The following is a 25,022-nucleotide window of genomic DNA, read 5'->3' as shown; positions in this document are numbered from 1 at the left end:
ATAAAGAATACTGGTTGACTAACAAAGAGGCTAAGAAGAGAGTTGCAATAGCAAAGGATATGGCAACAGAAATACTCTACAAGCTTCTGGAAAGTGACAAAGAAATTCTATCATGTTGAAAGGCAAAACAGAAAGATAATGAAGATAGACACCCCTCTTAAGGGATGCCAGCAACAACTTCCTCACCAGTCCACAGAACATAAAAGAAAACCCCACATAAGCTGCACAGCCCCAGACACAGCCTACAATGAAAGAAGAAAAAGAGGAGCCCATCATAGAAGAAGTAAGAAGAGCACTAAGGAAAATTAAATTATTGAAAGCTGCATGTTCAGATGAGGTCATGACAGATATGATCAAGGTGTTGGGTGCAACATGGGAGAGAAGGCTCCTGAGGGTGCTCACAGGAGTATGGATAGGCAGGAATATCACAAATGCCTGGAGAATAAGTGTACCAGTGCCAGTACAAGAATAAAAAGGAACATCCACAACTGTGGACAGTACAGAGGTATCAAACTCCTGTCACACTGGATGGAAGTTATGGAAAGGGTGACTGATAACTAGCATGCAGAGTAATAGAAATTAAGCTGGCAGATGAGTAGTTCAGATTCATATTAGGATGCAGAACAACTGACCTGATGTTTACAGTGAGACAGACAGTTGAGAAGAAGTTAGAGGTGAGGAAAGTGTCCAACTGGGCATTCCTAGATTTGGAGTAAGCAAGAACACAAGAAAGCTATTTACGCAGCCCTGTGGTCTTTCAAACTCCCCAAAATATTAGAAGAATTAGTGCAGGCTATGTACAAGGACTCAATTACTCCAGTATGAATAGTGGTCAGTCTTACACAGGATTTCCTGGTGGGAGTGGGTGTGCATCAGAGTTGAGTAGTGGTGATGCACTACATTAATAAACAGGTTGGAGGGTAGAGATCAACAAAGTTGCTGTTTGCAGATGATATGGAATTATGAGAAAACTCTGAGCAAGAACTTCAGCAAAAGATAAGGGAAGGGAATGCAATACTGAAGGTACATTGGGATAAAAGTGAATACAGATGGGGAAGTCAGAAAAAGCTGACAAATGAGATAGAAGGTCAGTCAGGTCAACAGCTTCAAATAACTGGGAGTGTTGGTTGAAGAGAAGGAAAGTCTGAATGAGGAACGCAAACTCAGAAACAGAAGGACTGAGATTAACTGGTACACAGTGTCAGGGTAGTGTATGACAGAAATGACACAAAGGAAGCCGAAATGTAAGGTGAACAAAGCAGTGGCAAAGCTAATATTACTGTATGGTACAGAAACCTGTCCAGTAAAGGCAGAGGAAGCTAGAGGTGATGGAGATGAAGTGCCCAATGTACCCATCAAGGATGCTGCCACTGTTGAAGTAGCTAATGGACATTAGCTTCCTAGAATGCAGTGAAAACATAGGATCCATGTCATACAGTCAAGACAGCTGTTCCGCCCCCAGAAAAGCTTACCCCGACTCTGCCACAACTTGTTATGAGGATAAGGTTAGTCTCTTTTTGCTTTCTTGTATTTTGTGTTGCTTTATTGCCTTCTTCTGCTCTGTATATTGTGATTAATTTTCTTTTCACTCTTTACTTGTATTCTGCTTTTAATTGCATATTTAATCTAGGAAGGAGACCATAGCTGTGTCTCTTGTGAGTCCCACAGAAGTTAGAACAGATCAATTACGTTTAATTACCTATGAACTGAGGATAGAGCTGGTAACTTAACCTTCTAACCTTCTATTTAAGGTATAAAATAAAACATTCCAGGGCTTTACTAGAAAAGCTCACCCAGACTCTGCCACAACTTGCTGTGAGGGGAAGTTTAGTCTTTTTTTGCTTTTTTATATTTTATGTTGCTTTATTTCCTTCTTTGTATATTGTGATTCATTTTCCTTACACTGTGTCTTACTTGTATTCTATGTTTAATTGCATATTTCAACTAGGAAAGAGACCACAACTGTGTCTCTTGTGAGTCACACAGAAATTAAGTTTTCCATACCCTCCCACCCGGTGCTGGTTTTAAATTCAACTGTGTTTCTTGTTGCCTGCTGCTTATGTTAATTTGACCATATATCTCCTTCCCTCTCCTCTTTCATTGGCTGTTGTGAGTAAGCACAAAATTATCATTTTGTGAAATTACTCCCTTTCCACTATTTAAATTTATTGGCCATCCTGATTAGTCCCATAGGACCAGAATACAAAGCACCCACCCATTCGAATCTATCTTGCTCTTTTAAAATTAGTGGCTATTCACTTAGATAGCTAAAGCTTAAGTTATCCCCTTGTTCATATCTGTCTGCTTAGTGCATACTGCAGCTCTTTGGATATTAACCCATTTTTCCATCTTACTTTTAAAATCTGCAATACCTACTCCAACAAAAACCCATTACTGGAGAGCCCACATTCTGCTTCTCAGTAGTCATCTTGGGATTGGTGCTTCTGTTTTGCTCCTGGTGGGAGAAGGATCAGAGTGTATAGATTCTTGACACTTTCTGCTTGGGAAGTGAGAGTCTCTGCATGATCTTCCTGATTGGTCTGGTTGTTATTCAAGGCATCTACCAGGAAAAGGCTACAGCAAGCCTACAAAGACGTACATCATCAGGGACAAGACTGTGGATCACCAAACAGGCTGTGGTGTCCTTCTCATCTTGGGATTGGTGGTACAGTTTTCTTTCTGGTGAGAGAATAAGCAAAGGAGCATTGTATCCTAGCAGAGGGAAGCTGTAGTGAGACCAACACTAGTAGCAGTCAGGCACTAACCATGCAGGTGACTCTCTTATTTTCATCATTCTTGACAAGCTAATTCTTTCTTTTCAGTAAGTACTGCTTGATTTGCTTCTAGCTATAGAACATCTGCTGAAATACTTTATCCATAAATCATCAGGGTCTACTTATTAGTTTCCTCTCAAGTGTTTGGCAGTGCCCTGTACAGCCACAGACACCATGAGCTGACATTTTTCCTGTAAAAACACCATTGGAATTTCACCAATAACTAGTTGCACATAGGACAACTAGTTTGCAGTGGTAAGCAATGCCCCCAAAGTTGGAACTGTCTAATCAATAAAAATGGGTCTGTTGGCATGCATATGAACATAACCACTATCTCCATTACCATTTTGGCTGACATGGGCATCCTGAGGCTATGTAGAAATTGCCTCTTGTTTACTGACAGCCAGTTAATTCTCAAACAAGCTGATTTGGCATGTGAGAGATGCATTTACACATTTGAGTGACTTATACAGAGCCAGTGGATATAGCAAACCTACTGGCTGACAAATTCAGCTCCAGCTGTACCCCTTTTCATCAGCTTTCTCTCAGGAAATATCATCAAATACAACTTCCCCTATTATCACTAGGGAACAGGTCCTTAATGCTCTCTCTCTCTCTAAGACCAAGAATACTGCATCAATGGGCCCAGACAATATCCCAGGATGCCTTCTATATAGCATGAAACATTATCTATCAAGCTTTCTGGAATTCCTATCTAACTGTAGCCTCTAAACAGAATTTGTGCCTCGTGAATGGAGAACAGCACCAGTCACCCTCTGCACAAAGGTGAGCCATCTAGACTCTGGAAACTACAGAGCCATAAGTCTCACTAGTCTCACATGCAAAGCCATTGAAATAATTATTATGGAAATGATCAATAATGACATAGGAAACCATCAAGCACTGGACTCCATGTAGTTTGACTTCATCAAGGGCAGGCCATGCCTAGTAAACCTGGCAGACTTCTTTGAGAAGGTCTGCAAAGAAATGAATGAGGGCAAAATGGTTTCCGCTGCATATCTTGACCTGACCAAGGTATTTGACACAATCCTCAACTCAGACATTGTTGACAAACTTAAGAGGTTAGGTACAAACCTTTATGTTAACCAGTGGAGAGCCACCTGACTCACAGACAATGTCCAGGAAGTTATAATTGAGGAATTTGCCTCAACAAAGAGGACAGTCACAAATGGAGTCCCTCAGAGATCGGTCCTGGATGCCTCTTTTTTGTCATTTACTTCTCTGAACTAAAGGCCATTGTCAATGGCCTCTGGATGACTAAATTTGTAGATGATTGCAAATTAGGATCTGTGATGGAACTGCCCACTGAAAACAAATGTTCTCCAGTAAGGGCTGACATAGACAAACAACTAGTGCCAGAGTTATGGACTACAACTAAATGCCAAGAAATACATAATAGTATCCTCAGGAAATCATCCACCCTTGGAAATTATCATATTGACACACACCCCTAAAAGTTGAGCCAATATTCAGGGATTTGGGGATGCACATAGCCAGTAATCTAGCCTTTGATCATGACATGTCTAGAGTAGTGAGGAAATCATTCTGTGCTGTGTGAATTATAAACAAAGGTATGGCATCTATATCCAAAGAAGTCATTGTTCCATTGTATTCAGCATTCTTTAGGCTTAAGTACAATGCCACATTTCACATGTATCTAACTAGACATATACAACAACTGCAATGTCCACAGAGGTTCCTCACTAAAAGAATACAGGACATAGGTAACATGTCTATGCAGACCTCCTCAAACCCCTCTCCCTATATTTTGTCTCCTGCAGACTATTGAGGGGAGATCTATGCCTGGCAAACAAGGCATTGTCAGAACCCACTCTGATAAACCTTCTACATATCTGCAAAACAAACAACACCAGAATTACCCATTCTAAAGACTTAAACCATGCCTGTGATATAAATAGGACCTGCTGGAGAGACAGGTATGTATCCCAGACACTACCCCTTTTGTGGAACAGGCTCCCTATCCATGTGAAGCAGAGGTCCTCCCTAGCCCAATTCCACTGTAACTTGGACAAATGGATGGAGAACAGGAAAGTCATCCTTGGTTTGGCACCTGTATCTCTAATGGGAATTGACAGCCTGTAATGATTCATCTCCCAGGCTCCTGTTTGTAAACATTTCACCTCCCAAGCTGCTACCTAGAATTATTAATGGTACCAGAACTTGTCTGAGATTTGGAATCCATGACTAGAATTAAAAAGGTCCTTGTGGTTGTTAGCCTAGTACACACCTATATGAACCTGGAGACAGATGACTTTAACAAAATGTAAATTGCATTTTTTTCAGACAAGGCATCTGGAAAGGTTATACAAAGGGCATTTATGGCTGCCTTCTACAAATCTCTAATTCTGTCCACTGGGCTGAGCCACTACCCCTGCTTCTCCACCATATCTTTCACAGAATTCATCATCATCCTGTATGCAGCCTTGGACTTGTGTGCCCTGAAGCTACACAAAAAAGGTTAGAATGAGCACCCCCCCAACAAACATCTGATGTTCTGTGCTACTTTTCAGCATCAGCATACCATCTATGAGAGGCAATGTGAAGTCTGCCATATGTGTGACTGGTTATAGCTGTCAGCAGCAACATAGCAATGGACTCCCTGTCTACATGAACCACACAGTCAAGGAATGTCTCAGGCTTCTTACTGTACTCATTGGGGTGAGACCTTCAATGCAGACAAGATATCATGGTTTAGGGTTAGTGGCTGCCCTACATCAGTGAACCATGTTTCAGTAATGTGCTGTCTTGCTGGTCAGGCATAGTTCATCTTTTCTGACATGTTGTGCTTTACAGCCTGGAAGATAAAATTAGGGCTGTCATGGCTGCTACAATCTTTTTCACCCATCTTGTGCACTGCATCAGAGATCTCCTTCTTTGCGTCATCTACTGGATGGCTAATAGAATGGGGTTCAGCAGAATCTCCCCTCCAGCACCAACAATGGAAATGGCTCAGCCCTTGCACTTCCTTCTATGTTTCCACAAACAGTACTAGTCATATTTGCTTCTCTTCACTGGGTCCCATATATCCAGTAAGCCATAAATCATAATATACCCTTGGATGAGGCTGCTATGGGATAGAGGGAACCCACAGTTCCAGTCATCAGAGATGCAGATAGGTCCAGATCCCCTTCAGGACTCCCTTCCTGAGACAGTATGCTTTGCATAGGCTTACACCTGGTGCACAATTGTGTTCCTTATCCTAGTGTCTTAAAGGGGCTTTCCCTGTGACTATGCAGCCTGCACATTCAAAAACTACCCCACTGCCAACAGTGATGGGTAGATCAAGAGGTTGTATCAATGGAAAACACTACATTGGTTTTATTATTTGGGCAAATATATCTTGCACACTAGATATGCAATTCCTTGAACACAAAACAAACAAACCTTTGGAGTTTGCTCACAAAACAACAATGCTGCCATGGTTATAGACCATGAAGCAGGCATTCTTTGTAGGGAGAGCCCCCCACCCTTCACATCCTATGTGTATTCTCCTACATTTTTGCTGCATGTCCAAAGAATGCTGATCCTCCCTTATGTCCACAGTGGCAGCATCTCCAATGTGAGTACTAACATCCACGCGGAAATCCCACAAGGCAGATGGCTTAGTTCATGTCATGACAGAACACTACATCCTGAGAAGAATAAAACGTTATGGTCTTAAATGGCCACATAATCTCTCTTTCTTGAGCATTGATGTATGCTGGATTACCACTCACACAGAATGTTGTACAAGCCTGGTACTGCTGACTTCAGACATCATTGTGGAAGCCACGGTTGTCTGACTGGGTTTTTCTGAACACCCTACCATGAGAGTGGGAATACATTACTGCACTACAGGCATCCATATTCTGAAGTAAACCCTCCAAACCCAGTGTAGACCATGGGGTGAACCATGGCAGCCATCTGCAACATGATTTCCCTACAAAACTCCTTATACCAGTTTTATGATCTCTCACACTCACTTACACAGATGAACACTCACCTTCATGATCTCCTTGTCTGACTGGTGTAACAGAATGTTGTAAATCATATCAATTCAACATTCCAAATGTCCCTAAATTATTTGGAAACACATAACAGGGTGCCAGTGTTTGCAGGTTAGCTGCTGCTCAAATCACAGCACATTGAAGATAGTTATCCAAACAGACAAATAAAAGGCTCTCTGCTGCTTGACACTTTATAGGTGAATGGCACTCACTACTTGAAAACAAAAAGATCACCATGTTCTTGTTATAGCAGCTTGACTCAGAAAAGTGCAGGTAAGTAAGAACTGCTTTCTCCCCATTTCCTCAAACTTCTCCATGTTTGTGTGATTTTGGAGCTGCTATGCTTTTGTAGTGCAGGGGCTTGTCCACACAATGTGGCTTCAGTGAGCTTGCCTCTTACAAAGTTTGTGTGTTTAAACCGTGGCAGTGTCACTAGTGACCTCCCAAGATTTTAAATGCTTTGGGGTCAAATAATCATAAGTCTTTAAACAATGTGAAAAGGATTACACTGTCATGTATTTATACTCCACCTAACCTGCTATAATGGAGCTTAAACAAATTCTGGGAGTAATAATCAGCTTTCAGCAAGGAATATTACTTATAGTTGGGGACTGGAACATGAATTGCAACAGTGAAGATGTGTCTGGGGATCCCAGAAAGGAAAGTATAACAAAGGAGGGTAGATTTTTGAAGAAATTTATGAAAATATTTGGCATGGAAGATATGAATTCAGTAATAGGAGTTTGGAGTGAATTTACATATTGTTGCCAAAGATATAAACAATGGACTAGGCTAGACAGAATTTACATTTCACAGGAGCATGTGCATTTAACTGAAGGTCTTGATACTCATCCAATAACTATTTCAGGTCATGCACAAATAATAATTAAAATAAAAACACAGGGTAATGAAATAAAAATGAGAGGCTAGCTCTTTCACACCTATCTGTTAAAAAGAGAGGAATTTAAGGAATTGACAGTGGAAATTATTCAAGAGCTATTTGAGATAAAAAAATACAGGGAGTGGGATAAAATTAAGGCAGAGTTTAAAAATAGGGTGAAATAAAAGAAAGGGAGCCATGGTTAAGAAGTAGCAAGAATTATTTTGAGTGATTGACAAATATTAAAATATTCCAGAATAGGGGGAATCTCACAGAACAAAAAGAGGATCAACTGCAGAATGCTAAGCAGAAAATAAGGGATCACCTCAATAATATACACAAGTTTAAAAAGATTGCTCAGGCAACAAAAAGTAGAAAGGGGTGTCACCAAGCTTAGGGAGCCTATAACAAGGAACTAAGGTAACAAAGAGATCCTGTAGAAGTATTAGAAATATTTTGGAAATGTTATGAAACTCTGTATAAAGCAGAGAAATAGTTATTTATTTATTTTACATTTGTTGACTGGGTTAGTCTGTCTGAGCTGAAATAGCCTTTTGTCAGCAGAAACCTGAGGATAAAAGCTCCAAACACATATTAATTTTAATACAAAAAATGACACCTATAGGTATAATGCATTTTTGATATATACAGAAGAAATACATTTATGATATGTGCAGAAAAAGTAATAAGGTACAGTCATAGTTTTGAACAATAAGTAACCAGTTTCTAGGATTGCAATAGTTGATAAAATACTAAGACAGTGAAGAGTATTACAGTGTATAGGTTGAAAATATGGCCAGAGTATTTGTTTTGAAGATGAATAGTTTAGAGATATCATGGATCAGGAATTCCCAGTAGAAGACAGGCTAATGGGTTGTTCTAGGACAGGTTGCCAGAATTATGGTGGATAGGTACAGTGGAAAGTCCATTGAGATTTCAGTTATTTTTTAGTGGCAGATTTAAATTGTCGAGTTTTGGTAAGGACCCTAGTGTCCAGAGGAAGTTTATTCCAAGCTATGGCTGGATTGTAACTGTACAGGTTGCAGCCTGTTTTGTTCTTAGGTTTATGAATTTTCAGTAGTTCTTGGTCAGAGCTTCTGAGGGTCCTTGGAGGAGTGTAGCTGGAGATTATAGTGAATACGTTGGGGCAGAAAGCAGGTTGGTATAATATGGAATGGATAATTTGAAGTTGGGAAAGGAGGAGCCGATGGGGAAATTAAAGTCTGTTCAGGTTTTTAGTGAGAAACAGTGGTGAGATTTATAATTTTGATTAGCTGCAAATCTGGCCACTTTTTTGTATGTAGATTCTAATTTAGTTAGGAGAGATGAGTTAAGGTTTGTTAAGATTTGGGAGCTGTATAACAGACTTGGCAATAGATACACATGGGCAAGGGGTATTTTTGCTTTGTTGGTGAGAAACTCTTTGTTTCTGTATAGAAGGCCAAGTTTTTGGTGAGTTTTCCTAATGAAGGTATTTACATGTATATTGAATTTTAGCTGATCTTCAATTATGACACCTAAAAGCTTAGTGAATGGTTCGACTGTAATTGGAGTGCTGTCTAAAGAAAGTAGGGAGAAAGTGGATTTAAGGTTGTTAAAGTTTTTGGGAAGAAAAAGTAATAGTTTTGTTTTTTGAAATATGGAAATCAAGAAAATATACAAATGGAAATGTTTATGGAAGAATTAAATATGCCAAGTTTAGAGGTAGATGAGGCTCAATTACTAATGGTTAGGATAGGAGGATATGAGATGAAAATTTTGATGTGTAACCAATCTACAGGAAAGTCCTCAAGAATAGATGGTATTCCTCTGGAAATTTGGAAGCTAGGAGGGAAAAACTGATAAAGATCTGGAAGGTCTTGTTTAACAGTATTTTAAGAGGAGAAGTACCATTCCTGGAAGAAAGCAGTGATAGCCGTAATAGCTAAAGAGGGTAAATACCCAATGGGAACCAGGTTCATACAGACCCATTTCAAAACTTATCCATGATTATAAAGTGTCCATGTCTTTAATGGCTCAAAGAATAGCAAAAGTAATGCTAGAATTGATAGATATGGATCAATGTGGTTTTGTGGAGGGGGGGGGCAAACATTTAGCAACATTAACAGAACACTGATGATTCAGAGGAAAGCAGAATGTTAAGACAATACCACTGTTAATGATAGGTCTTAGTACAGAGAAAGCACTTGACAGAGTAAGCTGGGACTTTATGTGCAGGGCAATGGAAGCATTTGCATTTCCTGAAAAAAAATGATAAGTTTGATTAGGAGGTTATATGAGGGACTGGAGGCGAGAATTAAAACAGGTGAGGTCCTCTCTGATAATTTCTGCTTGAGCAGAGGTGCCCTCTTTCCCTTTTTAATTTGCATTATATTTAGAACCACTGGCAAAGAAAATAAGGGGCTCACGAATTCAAGGATATAGTTGGTATGATAATCAAGAAAAGCTGGCTCTATTTGCAGATGATATTATTTTATACCTGACAAAACCAGAAAAAGACATTACAGTGTTGTGGAACATTTTGAGACAGTTTCACATCTTTCTGGGATACAAAATTAATGAAGCTAAAACACAGGCAATAGCAATAAATATACCCACATATGATTTGGTTCAGCAATATCCATCTTTATGGGGACATGATAGAAATTAAGTATTTAGGAGTATGGATTAAAAATGATTCTGGTGTGGCTGCTAAGGATATGTGGGAATAGCGTAAACAAAAGATAATACAAACACTGAGAAAATGGAAGCTCCTATACATAGCACACGCAGAAAACTATAATTCAAAGTGGAAAGGGATGATAATGAAAAAGGAGGGAAGCTCAGGAAACAAGGAGAGATTCACACTTTGGATGCAGACCTTTAAGGAGAATAACAATAATCATACAGAATATTATATCTATAAAGTAGTAGAAAGTATCCTAAAAGCTAAGCCAACACAGGAATGGAGAAAGGAGATTCTGCTTATAGGGATGACTGAAATTAGGGATATAGACAATAGGTAAGAAGGGCCAGGAACTTAGTGGAGAAAACTGACAAAGCAACCAAGGTATTAGTAGCAAATAACTAGAGAGGAAAAAATGATACAATGGGAAGACGCCAAGAATTTATTTGGACTGAAGGCTAAAGATTGCCTTCCCTATCAAGGATTAATATCAGGGTATAGGCAAAGAGAAAGAAATAGGGGGTCCTAAATGAAAGACCAGAACTGGTAGAGTTTTTAGTACAATCTAGAAAAGAAGCTGCCATTATGAAAAGTGATAATTAGTATAGCATATAAAATATTGCATAATAACTATAAGAATCACTCAGAGGAAGTTAGAAAGGATTGGGAGGAGAGATTGGATAAGGAATTCACAAAGAAACAATTGGAGGATATATGTATGTCTCCCAAATATGTAAAAAGATCTAGAAAATGTAGGATTTTTACTTGGAAATGTTCACATAGATATTCTTATACCGCAAGTAGACTCCAGATAATTTTTCCTCAAGCAGGCAGCACACTTTGGAGGTATGACGGGGAGAAAGAGGTAATTGGGAACATATTTTCTGGGAGTGCAGTGACTTGGCAGACTTTAAAAATTTTCAGTGGGATGCATTGTCAGAAATGCTGGGTGGGCAGATTGGTCTGATGAAGTTTATTTTTGTGAGCTATGATACAAAATTGGAGTTCCCTAGACACGGTAATGCCTTGCTGTGTCTAATTATGGTGGCTGCCAAAAAGCAATTACTTGAAAACATACATGAAAATGTAAACCAACTATACTAGAAGTAGTGAGTATAGTAACAGAGATAATATAACTCAAACTGAAATCTTCAGAAAAGAGTAGGCATGTCCCATGTAAATGACATGCAAATATTACCACCATTCTGTCTTGGTGGCAAGATTCATAGGGGAGCAAGCCAGTGAATGTTGTTCATTTCTCGGGTCCACTCTAAATAATCAAAGATTATGTAATCAATTTGTGATTCTTTAACCCCAAAACATCTACAACACAGGGAGGTCACTAGGCAAGTTGCAAAATATAACATTGTAACACATATTTGTTTTTAATTTGCCAACCCCCCTAAATTTCCAATGCAGGGACAAGCCATCACACCACTGTACAACATATATACCTACTCAGATTCATTCAAACTTAGGGAAGGGAAGAACTGAAGGAAATGCAGCACTTACTTTCCCACTCTTCTTCTTGTATGATGGCCAAGACAGGAGGCTGTTAATCTTTTTGGTCCATGAAACAGCTATGCAGTGACAGAGAATATGGATTCCATTAGAGATGTTAACAGATATATCTATATCTATCTATATATATATCTATCTATATATATATATATATAAACACAAAATCCAGAACTGCACTCCAAGCAACCCTATGTGGAGCCAGAATGGCTAAATAGATGTGTAGAAAAAAAAATCGCCATGAAAAATGCAGAAAAATGCTTATTTATTTATGCTCTTTGCTTCATTTGTGCTAACAGCTCACAGCTGAAGGGTATAGCAGCACACTGATTTTGTCCTCTAGCATTATCAGTACATTTATATATATAGGTCCCCTTCAGATGGTCAAACTTTTAAAAGCTCGACTCTCATATGGCTGAGACCATATGACTGAACTTTTAAAAGTTTGAATGGTCTGATTGGGGATCTCCATAGAGCACGGAACAATAAGGTTTCCCTTTACTGCAATGGAGTGCGATCTCAGAGTTGGTATATTTAAATAGCAGGGGTGTGGGGGGTGCAGGGGGGCTTGCCCCACTACTAGCACTGTTCAGTTTTATTTTTTTTTTTTGTTATTTATTTTTTTTCTCACATTTTCGAACATTCAAATGTTCAATCATATGGTCTCGGCCATTTGAAAGTTGAACATTTCGATATTGAATTATGTGAAGTAGGTCTACATTTAGATAGATAGATAGATAGATAGATAGATAGATAGATAGATAGATAGATAGATAGATAGATATAGATATACATACACAAAGACAGATAAAAATAGAAGTGTTAACTAATGATAACACTTGTAAAGTTGTCAATAAATAAGTTACTTTGAGGTTTAGATACATTGATTAGTACTTACTTGATTTCTTGCACTGGGTCAAATAGCCCCCAAGAGTTTAATTTTATGACATTAGATTGTCCAAGTCTTTGGTTTTGACTTGGTTTTCCTAAAGTCCATAAAACTGAATTAATCCCCCATTTAATCATATACTGTCACTTAAGGGACATAAAATGGAATTTATTTCTGAATTTGTGGATAGAGTTTTGAACCCTATAGTCCATAAAACAAAATATTATTTGAAGGATTTTTCGGTCTTTCTATGGTTGTTCTTTGAATATCAAATTTCAAGGGAAAAATTAATCATGACACTAGATGTGGAGGCATTATATTCTAGTATTCCACATGAATTAGGGGTGGATTTAGTCAGAAATTACTTTATGTATGCCAGTTGTTTGCAGCGTAAAGTGGACACGTCGTCAGTTAATAGAGTTGATACTGGAAAATAATTGTTTTCATTTTTAATAATACAATTTATAACACTTAAGAGGCATTGCCATGGAAGCAAAACTGGTTCAAGCTTTTGCACATTTGGTGGTCACTGCTTGGGAACTGATGTTTTAGAGAAATTAATAGTTTTTTCTAATATACGCCTTTATAGGTGGGTTTACTATCAATTTGTCGATCGCAACTTGTGCAATTTGCAAAATGTTGAGAGAGACGTATGCTGACTCAAAATATCGACACAAAAAATGTTGGAACTTACATCAGCGAATGCAATAAAGCCTTCGCTGTTGTGAATTCTGACATTCCAAGCCAGATAGCACTATAGTGGGGATGGGGAAATGTACCCTTACCCTCACTGTAGTGCAATCTCGGAGTTTGTATATATAAGTAGGGGGCATGGGGGGCGCAGGGGGCTTGCCCCCCTGCAAACATGTAATGTAGTGTGGCAACTTTGACAGGCAGACAGTCTGGGAGTCTGCTTCTTGTTCGAAAATGTCAATATTGACATTTTTGGACATCTGGTTTGACATTTACGTTAGTCGATGTGCGAACTGACATTTTGGTTCGACAACATGACTATTCGACTGTGTTGCAGTCAACAAATTGATAGTAAGCCTATAGGTGTTACGCAGACACCATTTTTTTTATTTGGTGAGGGTCTAGGTCAAAACTTGAAGTTATTTTGTAAGAAATAAATTCAAGTAATATTTTTTTTTTTTTTTTTTAAATTTCACTATTTCCATTATTGGGAGTGTAGTACAATTTTTAGAACTTCATTTAACTTTAAACAAAGAAAATAGTTCTTTCACATCAAATATTTATCGTAAATGGACATTCAGAAATAATGTGGATTTCGAAAGTGAACTTCCATTTTTCATGAAACGAAATATTGTTAGAGGACATTAGACTGTCATGCATTGTCATGAAAATATTACGTTTGAAGGAGAATATATTTTCCTTAAGGAACTTTTTCTGGCCAAAAACTACCCAGTAGCTTTAATAGATAGCATCATGGGAGAAGTTGTTAATTTCAGGGGTACCAAATACCCTCCCATTTTGCAGTAAGGATTTTCCTTTACTAAAACCATGTGTGAGATTAAACAAGATCCTAGATTTCCACTATCAAGTAATAACATGGGTAATATCAGAAACATGACTGAAAATAATTGGTGAATTTTAGTAGGTAATGGTGATTTATTGGAAATTTTAGGGAACCAACCATCATTTTTGTTATAACAAGACAAAAAATTTCAAGAATTTTTTCAAAGCAGAAAGTGGAGCACTAAGAGGTACACATTCGAATAATGGTATGCATATGTGTGGAAAGTGCAATATGTGTAAACTCATTTTACAGGTAAAGAGATTTTGTTAGATGCAAGGTCTTCTAAAATCAATGTTTTCAGATTTTTCAATTGTAAATACAGGAATGCTGTTTACATGGGTATTTGTAGTTCATGTACATGTTTTTATATGGGTAAAACTATGAGGACTTAAGTAATCACATTACAGAATATTTGGTTGCAGTCAAAAGTAAAGATCTGAAAAATCCAATTGGTAAACACAGTACTGTTTATAGGAGGATCAGTTATTGTAAATTCATACTATTGGATTAAGTCCAAGATTTTATTGCAGATGTCAATGAGCCCCTTGAGTGTAAGGAACTGGGGTGGCAGATTATACTCCAGGCTGTTGTGTTTCTGGGACTTAATGAAACAATTAATATCAAATGTGCTCTTAAATGAATCAGTTAAGGATATCACATCATGACTACTTTTATATGATTGGTTGTTTTTTTTGTTTTTTGTTATTTAATTGTCTGTTTTTTTAATTCAAATATATTTCTGAAGAAGTCTTGTTATTAAAAGAGATGAAAGTGCTCAGTTATGATGTTGGAGTGTATTTATTTTTGAACACAGCCCATTTGCTTATTTTTTTTGTTCTTCAAGTTTACTTTTTAGTGTTTCATGCATAAAGACATGTTCAACTTACATGTTTACATCTAAGACAAACAGTGACATGACATGGTAGTCTTATGATGGTAACAACATAAATGAAACCAGTTGCATATACTTGTCACTTACAAATGAATATGTAGGTTCAAATTTAGCTTAATTCAACAGGAGTAGTATCACTGGTAAATTATTATTTCTATAATTAAGAAGAGGAAGAGAACATCTGACTGCTCTGACCTCTGACTTTTTTGTAACAGTTCAAATATCATTTTTGATCCAATAAAAATTAACATGCCTTCTTTCAGTTAAGTATAACAGCAAAAATAATGTGGAGAAACTTATTCAATACCACTATGAGGCTTTTTTGTCTGCAAAATGGTGATAATATTTTGCTTTAAACTTAGTGAGGTGTGGTCCACATTACTACTATCAGGTTTGTTTGGAGGAAACTTTCTGAAGCCTTCAAATTAGGTAGTTCTATGAAATGTGAATCAACCAGGCTTTGAAACCAATAACATACTGAAATATGTTATATTTGCATGAGATACCTCTAAGACATGTGGGTCATACATCACTGTTCCTATGTTAATACTCATTTTGGGGCATGATGATTGATAGCAATATCCTAGAGGGCATTATACACACTGCAGAAGAGCTGGCCTTTTGTCATGAGTCTGAATCTGTTCCAAATTACAGCAAGAATAAAAGAAATGGAAGCAGGTGGTTTCATTGCACAACTATTTTTAACTTGAATTAAACTAGCATATCTGGTTTACTTGGACATGCCTTAGCTGAATTAGCTCATTTTTTTCTGTTTATCTGAAGGTGATCACTCAGGCTGGTAACAGCAGGCATATCTTGTCTGAAACAAGAATATGTCATCTAGAGTTGAAAGTAGATTTAATGCATTTAAAAAAAAATCCTTCCAAAACTTTTCTTTCATATGAGAAAACAAGTAGGACAGGTAAGTGCAGATTTTTTTCAGTATACATTTAATTGCCTTATTAACTCATTAACACCTATGTGGTGAGGAATGTCACACCTCTAGCACCTACTCACCTTGCATTCCATAACATTTTTTGAAAAATAAACTTAAAAAGGCATAACACAAACAAATGAAAATATTTTGTGAACAATAAAAGCTATTAAAACTGTGCAAATAGCAATGTTAGCAGTAAGAAGTGTTATTTGCTGTGATGATAGCCTTTTCCTTTCTATTTTTTCTATAGATATATTATAATGCACACAACCCCAAAAATATGAGACCAAGATCATGTGATATAAAGTTGGTGGGGATGCATCTAAAGATGTAACTTACTTGCAAGGCACTCTGAGCAGTATTATCTGTACTGTAAATAGTTTTATGAAGCCAAGACATAATATTTTAGTTTCTGTCTGGGAATAAACCTCTGTTTTCATAGTTATATGCCCCCAGTGACATGAAACACATTCATATACAGAGACACACATGCAAATACAGACATACACATATGTATATGTGGATCTACTTTGAAAAGTCAAAATTTCAAAACTTTGAAATAGTCTGCTGAGACCAGAATATCAAACTTCAAAAGTTTAACAAAATAAAATAAAATAAAGAATGAATTTGCAGAGGGCAAGCCTCCTTGCACTCCCACACCCCCTGCTAAATAAAATATTCCAATTCTGAGACTGCACTTCAGTGAGGAAAATTGTAAATTTCTCATTCCATGCTGTACGGTGATCTCCATTAAGAATGTTTGAAGTTTGAAAACTGATATTCTAGTCTTGGCAGATAGAATTTCAAAGTTTTGGAATTTCAACCTTTCAAAGTAGACCCATATATATATATATATATATATATATATATATATATATATATATATATATATATATATAATACACACACACACACACACACACACACACACACACACACACACACACACACACAGGGATGCAGCCAGAAATTTACATTTTGTACTCAAACCTAATGTTGTTGCTCCCAACACCCGCCTATCATTTTAAAAATGTACTCAACCCTCAAAATGCTACCGTCAATACATATAGGAATGTAACACGTTCTTTTCAACTGTTGCCATTTATTTCCATAAAAAGCCATTTTAGAGATGCATTCCTTTCATACTAGCATTACTTGTATACACCTATACTCTAAACATTTGTTTGCACAGTTCTTAACATTCTGTACTTTTTGAGTGTTGAAGTTTCCAGGAGATGCTCAGAAAAAAGAAAAAAATGTTCTCCCAGATTCACGAATCTCCATGCAAGAATAAGACTATTCTTGCACGGACTGGTTCATGTCCGTTTATGGCAGCAGCGCACCTTGCATATTCATGAAAGTGCGCTGCTGTTTAATCTACACGGATATGAACAATGATCGAGTGCAGGGGTCGTGTCTGAGTAGTGTATGGACAGTAAACATGGCTCTTCCCCTCAGAAAGTGCCATACAGCACTTTCTAAGCTGAACTGGGATAATATTAGAGCTTTGCTTTAATATTATGCTAGTATTTCAGTGTCCGTAGGGGCTGAAATGAAAAAATGATCATGTCAGTCTTCATGGACACTAAAATTAAAATGGCAACAAGAAAGCAATGCGGGGGGTGTGACAGGTTCTGTGACACACCCCCTGCATTGCTAAAGGGGTCTATATCATATGAGCGAATCACACAAATCACGAACGCTCTTAATATCGAATGTACCAGACCTCGAATTTCCTATTGTGGAAGGCTGTGCACCCCATAACCCTTGCTAAATATATATTCCAACTCCGATATCACACTACAGTGAGGAAAGGGCAAATATCCCATTCTTCACTGTACCGCAATCTCAGAAAAACCACTCAAAGGTTCAGTACATTCGATATTATGAGAGTTCGCAATTTGTGCAATTCGCTCATATGATATAGACCCTTGCTAAAGTGCCGTACAACACTTTTGTAACCTGCTAAAGCAGGAAATGTGTGCAAATGCACAAATAATGGGGATACATCCTTAAAATGTGAAATAAAGTGGAAGCACAGCCCCACAAATAGAGAAAGTTCACAGAGAACAGATCATACATCTGCATAAATCACGTAAGGGCAGAAGTCTCAAAGCAAATATATGCCAATATTCCTTCACAGCAGTGCATGTTAAAGGCACAAATGATGGGTGGAAATAAATACTACATTAGAGACACTCCTGAAAAATTGCCCTCACACAATTAGAAAGTTGATAGCAGTCCCAAGTAGTTGTCAGAACACCACAATACACACCCATATAACCTAATAAAATAATAATAATATATACTTTTTTACACTAGCCTAAGGAATGTTTAAGTGTATATAAGTGGGCATACATGTTATGGCCATCCACTTAGCATAGCTTAAACATCCCATAGGAGCTAAATGCAAATAGACAGGTGAAATTTTTAAGCTGAGGTAGTGTAGTGGTTAGAGCTGAGTCATTTACATGCAGGTGTTCACAGTCTGAGTCCCAAGACAGGCAACTTGTTTTCCTGTGTAAAAGTAGTGTTAAAATTATTTTAGTAAACTTAAATTATGCACAACCAGGGTAGTGTAGCAGTCCCAAAAGTGAGATGTCAGTGTACAAAAGATGTGAAACCCCCCATATAAACACAAGTGCCCCATACAGTATAGTTAGACAAGAATATAATTTAATGAAAGCACATTGGGGATGTCATGGAAGGTAAACGTAAAATTATAATGTGTATATAAATATTATTTTATAATATAAACAGGAGGGAGAGAGGGAGAGAAAGAAACAGCAGTCCCAATGGTCTAACCCATGACCCCAGGCATTTTAGTCAGAGGAATGTACTACTACACCATCTGAGCTGCAAGAATTAATGTTGCTTTTTCAAACATATCATGCAATACAGGCAGAAAGAACCTTAGGCAGAAAGCTTTGTGGAACCATCCATGTGTTATATATAGACACACACACACACACACACACACACACACACACACACACACACACACACACACACACACACACACACACATATATATATGTACGTGTGTGTGTCTGATGAAACATATATATGAAAAAGTACAGTCATAATATAGATATACATATATAAAATATAAAAGAATGAAATATATATATATATATATATATATATATATATATATATATATATATATATATGTGTGTGTGTGTGTGTGTATGTATATAACATGCATTGTAGTTATACCTCAGAACCATCCCTTTCAACTTGTTTTTAAAAGAAACCTGTACAAAGGCTGTAAATGGGGGGAATGGGCCACATATAGGGCTATATTTCAAATATTGCTGTTACAAATGAAGACATTTGCTACAGCAACAGGGTGCATTTCAGCAGACAATTGCTGAAGGAGATGAGGATGGAAACTGAAATGCTATGTGATAATTTACTGACATAAATCCTTGGATCATCACCTTGATTTACCAGAAAAATACAAATAAATTGTGGAACTGAACAAAAGTATGGGCCAAACATCAGGACATTCTGTAAAAATCCTGGCAGTGGAGAGGTATGCTCAGAACCCCTTAGTGTAATGAACCCGGACCAAGCCTGACAAATTGAGGGGACAAAGGCATGAAAATAGGGACATATCCCAAAATACATCAGTAGATAAGCTGAGAAAGTTGATGTAGTAACACTGTATGTCCTGACATATATCAACTGAAATGGTTTACTATCAAAAGGTTGAAATTCATTTGGTCTAGCATTCATTTGGTTGATACATTTAGTCAACTAATTAATATTAAGTAGTTCATTTGGTCGACAGACAGTGCTGTCGACCTTCTGTTGACCTTATGTTGACAACAGGCAAGGATTTATCCTTGTCAGCAGTGCGATCCTGGAGTTGTAATATATAAGTAGTGGGGAGTGTGTGGGGCACAGCCCCCACTAGGGGGTGTCGGGGGGGCGCAGAACCCCTGAAAAACACCAGTATTAGTTTGAGGTGTGTGTCAACCATTTAAATGTAGACATTCTGGCATCAATATTATGACCTGTCGATGTAATAATTTCAACCAAATGAACGTCGACCAAATGAATTTTAACCTTTTGATAGTAAACCGACCAAAATATCACAATTCTAGGACTCAATTGCTTCTCATTAGTTAGTGACTTCAATCCCCGCATCATCCCACTGATGTGTCAGGAATACACAACAGTTATGGAGACCAGACCAAAGATATCAGCCAGACAACTGGACATCCTACAAATGTGTGGACATCACACAACAGTAAGGAAACTACACTGAGCTACTGAGCAATGTACAAACTACAATCAGACTGACATATCACTACCCCAAGTCTTGCTCTGGGGCTGTAGACATTCATTAGCAAATATAACAGGCACTACAGGGATGTAACACTAGTGGAAAAGAGACACTGGTGTGAAAGTGCATGCCCCCAAAAAATTGCACCACAGTCACAGCGACATACCAGTAAGTAAACTGAACATTGCAGTATAATGTGCGAGCAACAAAATCCCATCTGTCACTCGCACATTACCCCTACATAAACTTCCCCAAGTCACAGTGTAGTGGAAATTGTGAGGTGTTATTGGACATGTCACAGTCTGCATGTACAAACATATACAGGTGATAAAGAACAAGAAATTGTAGCAGCATGCACAGTCAGGTAGAAAGGGCCCATGACAATCACATGTACCTCCTCCCTACACAGCCAAAATAAAATGTACACACTACACTGCAACACAGTCCTGACAGTCTTTTAACAATGGGCAGACAGGCACATACCTCTCATATGTACAGTTTCCCACAGAATGTATAGGCACAGGACTCGTATCTATGGCTGCTTCTTTGTTACATGTTTGGGGGTCTATGACATCACTGGGAAGGTAGCAGGAATGAATGCAATAAATAATGATTCTACATATCTCTGAACCTCTTAGTGCATGACATCTGGACAAAGTCTGACATAATTGGGGGACAGAGGCCCAACCACAGGGGTATATTGGACATATTGCTGTTATAAATGTAGACAGTTGCTGGTGTTACCGGCTTTGTTGTAACATTTTTTTTCTGAGGGATATGAAGTCAGTAACACCAATGGATGTTAGCATTTACTGACTGCATTCCCCAGAGTATCCTACTGATTAGCCAAGGACAACAACTGTATGGGAAACAGACCAAACATATGAGCCACACATCTGGACAGTGTCTAGGCCTGTGGACAGTGTGGTGATATGACCACAGTGATGTAACAGAATGGAAATCCCCTGACAGCTGCCAAACATGTCACCCAGCACCTTATGAAGCACAGTAAGACCAACATGACACTCCCCCACATCACCTCAGGGCAATTACCCATGTATATTCAAATATAGCATGCACTACAGGGATGGAAGTGTAGTGAAAAGCAGAGAGTCATGCAAAAATGTTGATTTGCACCACAGTCACAGCAACATACCATTACTCAAAATGAATTCTAGAGTAGAATGAATGTCTGCGCAAACATATCCTGACTGCCAGTTACACACTACACCAATGTCTACTGGCCCAATTCAAAGTGTACAGGGAATCCTGAGGTGGTACAGGACATTTCACAGTCAACCCCTACAAGCATACAGACATGATATACTGCCAGCAGCTGTAGCAGCATGCAGTCATATAGGTAAAGGATGTATGGCACTCACATCTGCTACTCTCCCTACCCGCCCCAGCAAACATCTTTATTTATTTTATTTTATTTATTTTACATTTGTTGACCGGGCTAGTCTAGCTGGATACATGTCCTTTTTCAGTAGAGGCCCGGGGAGAAAAGCTCCACAATGAAGAGAAAACACAATACATTTACATACAGAAGAAATAACATTAACATAATAATAAAAAGAAAACAGCAAAATTTACATACTGATTAAATAACATTCACATGTTGTGTAAATAATCTTGACATGGTTACATTGAGAAGCAGTGAGGTTAAGATTATAAACTATGAGAGGAGGAAGAGACTGAGGTGGTATGAGACCTTTAGGATTAGTCTGGTTTAGGACATGGACATAACCAGTGTGACTTAAGGAATTCTTTGAGATTATTTTTGAATTGATTAAGCGAGGTCGTAAGTCTTAGGTTGTTAGGAAGGGAATTCCAAAGCTTTCCAATGGAATTGGCATAGAGAGCATCACCACCCGAATTATTAGATTTAATGGTTAGCACCTGGAAACTATTTGAGGATCGAAGGCAGTTTAGGTTGGAGTAGGGGGTCAGAATTTTGCTCAGTGAGGGGGTTCTATCCGGTTGGTTAATTATTTTAAATGCTTCAGTGAGTTGGTTAATTTTGAGAAGATTGGGCAGTTTGTGGTCTGCACTGTAGTGGCAGAACAGGTAGCTTACATCCCTCTAAGTTGGGAACTGCTGATTGAGGGCTCAGTGTCTGTTATTCTAAAAGTATATTAATTCTGGTTTAAGCACTTGGGCTTTCAGGCCAGTTATTTTACATTAAGAGGGTTTCGTGGTCTGCACTCTTGTGGGAGGAGAGGCTGGACTCTGCCCTTCTGAGCTGGGAATTTCTGGTTGAAGGCTTATAGTGCATGCATATCTGAATTTCTTCTTACTGAAATTGGTACACCTTGTTTGCTGTAGCATAGACTAGATCCAGGCCTGCTGAATCTAGCTTTGTTGTATAACTTGAGCACTAATCCAGGCATTATTTAAAGTATTCAGTTGTATTTATTACTGCTTGGTAGTAACTTGGTTAAAGTGTAGCTATCATTCTAAGTCTTTTGGATTAAGCACTTGGGCTTCAGACCAGTTGTTCTACATTAGGAAGGTTTGTGGCATGCACTGTGGTGGCAGGACAGGTAGCTTTCATCCTTCTAAGTTGAGAACTGCTGATTGAGAGCTCAGTGTCTGTTATTCTTAAAGTGTATTAGCTCTGGTTTAAGCACTTGTGCTTCAGGCCAGTTATTTTACATTAAGAAGGTTCGTGGTCTGCACTCTTGTGGGAGGAGAGGCTGGACTCTGCCCTTCTGAGCTGGGAATTTCTGGTTAGAGGTTTATAGTGCCTGAATATTTGAACTGTATCTTACTGAAATTGGTACACCTTGTTTGCTGTAGCATAGACTAGATCCAGGCCTGCTGAATCTAGCTTTGTTTGTATGCTTGTTATTTCCCTGGAATGCTAATTCCACCTAAAACGCGGCTTCTCAGTTCTTCTGTGGATCCCTAGTGATATCTGCATTGCTTACTGTACTTATTTCCTTGCTTCGCTTGAAAGAAAGTTACTGTTTGTCATTTTTGCATTTAAGTTACCTGTAACACATTGCACTTGTTACCTGGCACTTGCTCACTAAAGCAATTATAAGTCGGCACTAAAAATTAAAAGCACTACACCCTCGCTCCCCATTGGCCCTTATTTTCAATTATAAAGGAATTCCCAATATTATTCTAGCATGTCCAAAGGTCAGTTGTCAATCTCCTCTCCGGTCCAGCTGGTGAATATGGGAATCTTGAGGCAATGTTACAACTGCCTCATGTACACAGACAACCCTCTCCTCCTCCCAACAAATTCCAACACATGTGAGAGATGCAACCATATTGCCAAACTGGAGGCTAAGCTCTCTCAACTCAGTACTGGCATAACCAGTCAGGAGGAGAAGGAAACCACACTCACTACAATTCCAGTCTCACATAGACCTACCACGACAGCAAACCAAACACATAATCACACAAAAACATACTCGGAGGCTCTAAATAAAGATTTGCCTAAGCAGCAGAGACCTCCAAAGCAGACACTCAAGCAACCGCTACCCCAAAACAAAACACGTGCAACACATATCTCACAAAGCCAGTGTGCCGAACAGTCACAGCCCTTAAGGCTAAACAACACACCTGATACACTTGTAATAGGTGACTCTATTGTCAGGCACACTGACGTCCCGCTCACCAGGCTGAACAAGGAGAAGGTCACGGTGAGCAGCCTGTCTGGCGCTAGGATCCACCACATAACACAAGCACTCAGGTCACTCCAAGGCAAGTACAAATATGACTCAGTCATTGTCCATGCTGGTGTGAATGACCTGAGACGTACCTCCCTGGACTACATGAAAAGAGACATAGAGGAGCTTTCTGAGCATGTAGCCCAGGCTGGTATGACCCTGACCTTGAGTAGCATCTTACCCTCACCAAGAATGATGCCACAATATGAAGACAAGATGATCGATTTCAACAATTGGCTTAAGTATTGGTGTCATTCAAAGGGGATCCAATGCCTGTCAGCTTGGGATGATATGCACGACAAGCCACGATGCTTTGCTAGGGACGGCTTGCACCTGTCACCCTGGGCTTTGGATATTGGCAAAGGCTCTTGCTACCCCCATAGTGCCTTTTTTAGGCAAGGCTCAAAAGACAAACCCACCTCCATAGGTATCACAAGAGATAAGAAACTAAGAGTAATGCTACTCAACGCTAGAAGTCTAAACCTCAAGATGCATGCACTCAAAACTCTCCTTAGCATGGAGAACATCGATATCTGTGCAGTAACAGAAACCTGGTTCAGGACTCCCGAGAGCACCCCAGCACTACCAGGTTATACCTCATACCATGCTTTTCAGCCCCAAAACTTGGACCGAACCACAAAAGGAGGGGGAGTATCAATATTCATCAAAGATACCCACACCTCTAGGTTGGTGGCAAAGCACGAAGCATCAGAGACTATCCATGTGCAACTAACAGTGGGTAAAACTGCCTTCCAGTTTATAGCCTGCTACAGACCACCCTCCCAAACCCAGGAACCCCACTCGGCCTTCCTGAGAACACTGGAAAATATGAAGGTCTCCCCGAACACCATTATATTGGGCGACTTCAACTACCCAACCATAGATTGGGAGCATTACTCTAGCTCCAACACCCTTGCCCAAAGGT

Source organism: Protopterus annectens, chromosome 2.part2, assembly GCF_019279795.1.
Source record: "Protopterus annectens isolate FY-2018-M chromosome 2.part2, PAN1.0, whole genome shotgun sequence".
In the NCBI taxonomy this organism is placed as follows: domain Eukaryota; kingdom Metazoa; phylum Chordata; order Ceratodontiformes; family Protopteridae; genus Protopterus; species Protopterus annectens.
Note: the sequence above shows the minus strand (reverse complement) of the source record.